General features: G+C 37.6%; 1 pseudogene; it reads left to right on the top strand.

Annotated features, from left to right (window-relative positions):
• Positions 1–5,988: 5,988 nt before the first annotated feature.
• On the top strand, positions 5,989–7,301 carry LOC138434437 (ATP synthase subunit alpha, mitochondrial pseudogene; annotated as a pseudogene).
• The last annotated feature ends 276 nt before the right edge of the window (positions 7,302–7,577 follow it).

Raw genomic sequence — 7,577 nt, 5'->3', positions numbered from 1 at the left:
CTCCCTGAAAAAATTTAAACAATAGGAAGCACAAAGTGAAAGGCCCCCTTTCATCTGCTTTATTCCTACTTCCTAGTTGGTATGAATGGAGAAGGCAATGGCACCCCACTCCAGTACTCTTGCCTGGAAAATCCCATGGATGGAGGAGCCTGGCGGGCTGCAGTCCATAGGGTCGCTAAGCATCGGATATGACTGAGCGACTTCACTTTCACTTTTCACTTTCATGCATTGGAGAAGGAAATGGCAGCCTGCTCCAGTGTTCTTGCCTGGAGAATCTCAGGGATGGGGGAGCCTGGTGGGCTGCCATCTACGGGGTTGCACAGAGTAGAACATGACTGAAGTGACTTAGCAGCAGTTGGTGTGAATGTGAATCCTTTCAGACTTTTTCCTATACATATACATATGTGCACATATGAAAGTATGTATGTATATGTCTGTATTACCGGAAATTAGGTCATACTAAAAAGATCAGTATAAACCTGAATTTAACCCATTAATAAACAGTGAACACATTTCCAGGTTGGTATGTGCAAATCTACCTTTATTGACTACAATTTTATGAATGTGTCATAATTTATCTTGCCACTCCCCACTGAAGGAGATTTAGATAATTTCCAATATTTTGCTGCAACAGCAAACACTGCAATGAACACTGAGATACCTCTCTATTCTTTCTGTATTTCTTTCTATTCCAGAGGGGGATTTAATGCAATCAACAGTCTATATTGCTTAAACTTTTCAAAGGTGCTACCAAAATTGCTCTCCATGGAGGAAACTGTATCAGTTTAAACTTCTCTCCAAGTTGTAGGAAAGTACTCTTTTCCCCTCTACTGTTGCTTTTATTAGAGACTATCAATCTTTAGCATATTTCCTAGCCTGACAGGTACAAATTGATATCTCACCGTAATTTTTCTGTATTATTTTCCTAACCACTAGTGAGATTAAGCATTTTTTAAAAATTTTATTTAATTTTGGCTGTGCTGGGTCTTGGTTGCTGCACATGGGCTTTCCCTAGTTGCAGGGAGCAGGGGCTACCCTCTAGTTGTGGTGCGCAGGTTTCACATTGAGGTGACTTCTCTGTTGTGGAGCCTGGGCTCTAGGGCACACGGGCTTCAGTAATTGCAGCATATGGGCTGAGTAATTGTGGCTCCTGGGCTCTAGAGCACAGGCTCAATAGTTGTGGCACAGAGGCTTAGTTGCTCCTTGCATGCGGGATCTTCCTGGACCAGAGATTGAGCACTTCTTCACCACTGAGCCACCAGGGACACCCAAGATTAAGCATTTTTAAAGTATATCTGTTGATCATTTGTATTTTTTTTTTGCTATAAATTGCCTATTCATAACCTTTGTTAGTTATCTATTGCTACATTATATTACTGCAAATTTAATGGCTTGAACAACGCACGTTTATCATCTCATAGTTCTGTGGGTCAGGGTCTGGCACAGCTTAACTGAGTCCTTTGCTTTAAGTCTCTTTACAAGACTATGGTTTCATCTGAAAGTTTAACTAAGGAAGGATCCACTTCCAAGCTCCTGTGGTTGTTGGCCGAATTCCATTCCTCAGGAACTGTTCAAGTGAGGGTCTCAGTTCCTTGACTTCTGTTGGTCAGAAACCACTCTCACTTCCTTACTATGCGGGCCTTTCTAACATGGCAACTCAGTTCATCAGTGTGTGAGCTGAGAAGCAATAGACAGCTAGCAAGACAGAGGTCACCGCCTTGTGCAACCTAATCACAGAAGTGATTTCCCATCATCATTGTTGTATTTTATTGGATCCTGGCATGTGTAAGAGATTACACAAGGGGTGTGAGTATCCGGAGACAAAGATTATTGTAGACCATTCTAGAGGGGGAAGTGGCAATCCTCTTTGGTATTTTTGCCTGGCAAATTCCATGGACAGAGGAGCCTATAGGGCTATAGTCCATGAGGCTGCAAAGAGTTGGACAACTGAGCGTGCATACACCACATATTTTTTGCCCATTTTTCAGTAGGGCTATGTGTCTTTTGTTTATTGATTGGCTAGAGTTCTTTTTTTTTTTTTTTTTTTCAATATAATGGCTGCTGCTGCTGCTAAATCGCTTCAGTTGTGTCCGACTCTGTGTGACCCCACAGATGGCAGCCCATCAGGCTCCCCTGTCCCTGGGATTCTCCAGGCAAGAACACTGGAGTGGGTTGCCATTTCCTTCTCCAATGCAGGAAAGTGAAAAACGAAAGTGAAGTCACTCAGTTGCGCCTGACTCTTTGCGACCCAATGGACTGCAGCCCACCAGGCTCCTCCATCCATGGGATTTTCCAGGCAAGAGTACTGGAGTGGGGTGTCATTGCCTTCTCTGATATAATGGCTAGAGTTCTTTATATTCTATAGATATAATTGCATAGTGGTGGTAGTGATAGTGGTGTATGTGTGTATGTGTGTGTAGACAGAATAATTTCTTCTATGACTAGCTATTTAACTTTCATTTAGTTACTCTTTTCCTTTATAGCTTCTGAATTTTGTTTCTTATTTAAGAAGTTCATTCTGTCCCCATACTTTTTAGATTTTATATTTTCTTATAATACTTTTTAGTTTTGTTAAAATATATTTAGATATTTAAGTCAAATGGAATTGATTTTTCTATGAAATGTAAGTGAAAAATCTACTTTGCCAAAAGAACAATTTACCTAGCACCATTTATCAAACAGTTTATTTGATTTTTAAGAATTAAGTTCTTTTTAAAGGTTTGTATATGTATATCTAATTTATTCAATGGGATGATATACTAACAGTTTTTGATTATGTTCTAATTTTTTTGTGAGATATCCTCTAATGTTAGTACTAAGTACTTTCAACCATTTAACTAAATGTATTTTGGAAAGATAATGGCTCTGGGTTATTCTGTCTCTGATAGTTACATCTGTGTACCTGGGGTAAGTTACTTCCCCTTTTCTTCTACCTCTGATTAGCTCCAAATATACCTCTTTGGGGCACTTATTCTCAGTTGTTAGTTATTGTGTAATTAGTCTGTCTCCTCCCATTAAACCATAAGTCCCATGACTAGGTACTTCTTTGATTTTGGTTTATTCTTGAATTCCCAGTTCTTAGCTGAGGGCTCAGCACATAGTAGATGCTCAAAAATAATTTTTTTGGTAAATATATACAGGCATACATTAATGAATAACTGAATGTCATTTAACCTCTTTGGACCACTAATCTGTCCATCTATAAAATGAAGAAATCATAGCAGATGAATTCATTCATCCATTCAAAAACTTTCTATGTGACCACTGAAAAATCTGTAGTTCCCTTCAGAGAGGCAAAATACAATGGAAAAATATACCTAGAACATGTATTATATTTGTTTATATCTATCCATTTATCTCTATCCTTTCTATATGTAAAATTTCTTTTTACTATAAATGTTAATTATCATTGGGCTATTATTAAATTCTCTTTAATGTTGAATAAATTATTAAATATGAAAAATAATTTAATCCTAATAAATTCTACTCTAAGTAGCATTATCATAGTTGATTTTTTTGAAATGTGTCCATTTATATTTTAAGAAGTGTTATAGATTTATGAATGTAGTTGGGTTAGCTTTATATCTTTTTCTTTTTATTTACAGTGAACTCTTCATGTTTTCTTTGTAAATGAAGCTGATAACATGAATATAACAGATATAAAGTGTTTATATTTGTTGTGTCTCATTTATTTCTTTCTCATTCTGCAGTTCTGTAATTGGAGCTGCAGAGTGTTACATTTTATTTTCTGCAGGCTGCTGCTTGCTCTTTTTCTTTAGTGTACCTTAGTGAAAATGGGTTTTGCTTCCTCAAATAGAAAAATTTTAAAGAAAAACTGTTTTTCACTCTTCATAAGGAAGATTCACTGTTGTTGCTGTTTCATTTATTAAAGCTGCCTTTTCCATCCAGTATTTTTCAATATATTAACAGACAGCAGTATTTCTTAAAATCTTCCAGTATTTGGTATTTGAGTGACATTCATTAATTTATGTAAACTATCTGGTTTGGATAATTATATTCATTTCATGATAATTTACTTTAGCAATAAAATTCAGCAAGAAAAGACTTAAACAATGATCTATAAAAACAGCAAATGTTCACCTGTTATTCTTCATGTATTAAAATGCTATCATAAATAATTTTTCCAGAATTTTCTAATGATCTTTCAATAACTAAAACTATTCAGCACTTGAGCACTTATTTTCTGTAAGATTATATATGTAGTACTGATGATGATGGACAAATTAAATGACCCTTTCTTATAAGTATCCTAAACAAGCAGAAAAGGACAGCTGAGAATGATTTTGACCCATTCACCTCTGCAACCTACTCACAGCACTCTCTCTGAATCTCTTTCTCCCGTAGTAAACTACCAGTGTCAGCACATTCTGAATAGCTCAGAGCATTTCCTTGAGAGCAGCCCCTCACCTGCCTATGACAGCTTTATTCACCTGTAACTAGTAGCTATAGGAGAAATCCATTTTCCTTTAAGATTATAGTACTAATAAATAGTACACTATTTGAGAAAAGGGGGAAAGTGTTGATTATTTTTTGATAATAAAAATGGTGTTCATAGATATCTAAATACTATGTTCAAGAATTGGAAGACTAAATATTGTTGAGATGGCAATTCTCTCCAAACTGATCTATAGATTCAATGCAAAGCAATCCTTAACAAAATCTCAGGAGGCATTTCTTTTTTAGTAGAAATTGAAGCTGACCCTAAATTTATGTGAAAATGCAAAGAAACTAGAATAGCTAAAACAATTTTGAAAAATAAAAAACACAGACCTTCACACCTTATTTCAGGATGATACTATTGAAGCTATAGTAATCATAACAATATGGTTTCAGCATAAGGATAGTCATACAGATCAATGCAACAAAATAGAAAGTCACAATTAGACATAGGTTAACTATTTTTTACAAAGGTGCTGAACTAAATCATTAGGAAAGAAAAAAATTTTTTTTCAAATAATGGTTCTAGTATAATTGGACATCTTTATGCAAATAAAACAAAATTTTGATTCTTACCTCACTCATACACAAAACTTAACTCAAAATATATCAGTCTATAATATATAATAGACCTAAATATAAGAGCTAAAACTTTGAAATTTTTAGAAGAAAACGTGGGAAAAAATTTGTAACCTTGGGTAAGCAATAATTTCTTAGATATGACACAAAAAGCACAAATAATAAAATTTTAAAATGGATAAATTTCAAGTAATCCAAGTTAAACATTTTTGCTTTTCTCAGGGCACCATTTAAAAATTAAAAAGACAAGCCATAGACTGAGAGAAATTATTTGTAAGACATATGTTTCATAAAGGAGTTGTATCCAAAATACATAAAGAACTCTTATAACTCGACAGCAAAGATAATTCAAAAAAACATGGGCAAAAGATTTGAATAATCACTTCACTCAAGATGTACAGACTGAATAAACATATGAAAAGATGCCCAGAACCATTAGTCATATTGCTGCTGCTGCTGCTAAGTCGCTTCAGTTGTGTCTGACTCTGTGCGACCCCACAGACGGCAGCCCAACAGGCTCTTCCGTCCCTGGGATTCTCCAGGCAAGAACACTGGAGTGGGTTGCCATTTCCTTCTCCAATGCATGAAAGTGAAAATTGAAAGTGAAGTCGTTCAGTTGTGTCTGACGTTTAGCGACCCCATGGACTGCAACCCACCAGACTCCTCGGTCCATGGGATTTTCCAGGCAAGAGTACTGGAGTGGGGTGCCATTTCCTTCTCTGATTAGTCATATTAGATAAGTGCAAATTAATATCACAGTGATACACTGCTACACACTCACTAGAATGGCTAAAGTAGAAAACTGACAATACCAACTGTTGAAAAGGATTTGAAAAAATTGGAGCCATCACACACTACTTTGGAACAATTTAGCAGTTTCTTTAAAGTTACCATATAGTTGGTCTCTGGGCCACAAGTGCAGAGGAAGCACTTGAGAAGGAGCAGCCAAGGATGTCGTCTGTGTGGATCACAGCAGCGGTGGGACTTACCCTCCCTTGGCAGACCGAGTTGGTAAAAAATGCTCTGGGATGATCCTTCTTTGTTGCAAGGAGCCTTCATGCCTCTCATTCTCATCTTCAGATGACTGGCACTGCTGAGGTGTCCTCTCTTCTTGAAGAGCATATTCTTGCAGCTGATGCCTCTGCTGATCTTGAAGAGACTGGGCATATCTTACATATTTGTGATGATACTGCCCATGTACATGGACTAAGAAATGTTCAAGCAAAAGAAATGGTAGGGTTTTATTCAGGTTAAAGGGTATGTCTCTGAACTTGGAAGCTGATAATATTGGTGTTGTTGTGTTTGGAAATGATAAGCTAATTAAGGAAGGAGATACTGTGATGAGAACTGGAGCTACTGTAGATGTTCCAGTTGGTGAGAAGCTGTTGGATCCTGCAGTAGATGCCCTTGGTAATGCCACTGATGGAAGGGGTCCAGTGGGTTCCAAGGTCCAAAGGCAAATTGGCCTGAAAGCCCCTAGGATCATTCCTTAGGTCTCTGTGTAGGAACCAATGCAAACTGGCATTAAGGCTGTGGACAGCTTGGTGCTGAATGGTTGCTGTCAGCATGACCTGATTATTGGTGACCGACAGACTGGCAAAACGTTATTGCTATTGACACAATCATTAACTAGAAATGATTCAACAATGGAAATAATGACAAGAAGAAGCTATACTGCATCTACATTGCCATTGGTCAAAAGAGATCCACTGTTGCCCAATTAATAAAGACACTTACAGATGCATATACCATGAAGTACACCATTGTGGTGTCAGCTACTGCTGCAGATGCTGCCCACTTCAGTACCTGGTTTCTTATTTTGGATGTCTCATGGGAGAATATTTTAGCGATCATGGCAAACATGCTTTGATCACTTATGATGACTTATCCAAACAGGCTGTTGCTTATCATCGATGTCTCTGCTGTTCTCCTGACCCACTGTAAGCCTGGTGATGTCTTCTACCTGTACTCCAGTCTGCTAGAGAGCAGCTGAAATGAATGATGCTTTTGGTGGCTGCTCCTTGACCGCTTTACCAGTCACAGAAACACAAACTGGTGATGCGTCTGCTTACATTCCAAGGAATATCATTTTCATCCCTGATGGACAGATCTTCTTGGAAACAGACTGATTCTAGAAAGGTATCCATCCTGCCATTAATGCTGGTTTGTCTATATCCTGCATCAGATCTGCTGCCCAAACCAGGGCCTTGAAATAGGTGGCAGGTACTGTGAAACTGGATTCATCTTCCTCAAACTCACTATAATAGTGATCTTCTTGCTGATGGCTCTCAAATGTCTATCTCCAGCCCAGGCTGTATCCTTGAGCCCCAGATCTGTATGTACAACTGTCGACTTGACATTTCCATATCTCTTCTTAAAGATATCTCAAACTTTGCTCCCTCCAGATTCTGAATGTGTGAGTTCTTACTGCCCCATCTGAAAAAGGAGAAAAACAGAAGGAAGGAAAGAATAACACTATAACCCATGCAGTTGTATAACCTGGAAATCTAATAATCTGGTTCACTCTCCTCCAACTCCCA

This window comes from Ovis canadensis, chromosome 1 (genome assembly GCF_042477335.2).
Source record: "Ovis canadensis isolate MfBH-ARS-UI-01 breed Bighorn chromosome 1, ARS-UI_OviCan_v2, whole genome shotgun sequence".
NCBI lineage: Eukaryota > Metazoa > Chordata > Mammalia > Artiodactyla > Bovidae > Ovis > Ovis canadensis.
This window is presented reverse-complemented; position numbering and strand designations above follow the sequence as displayed.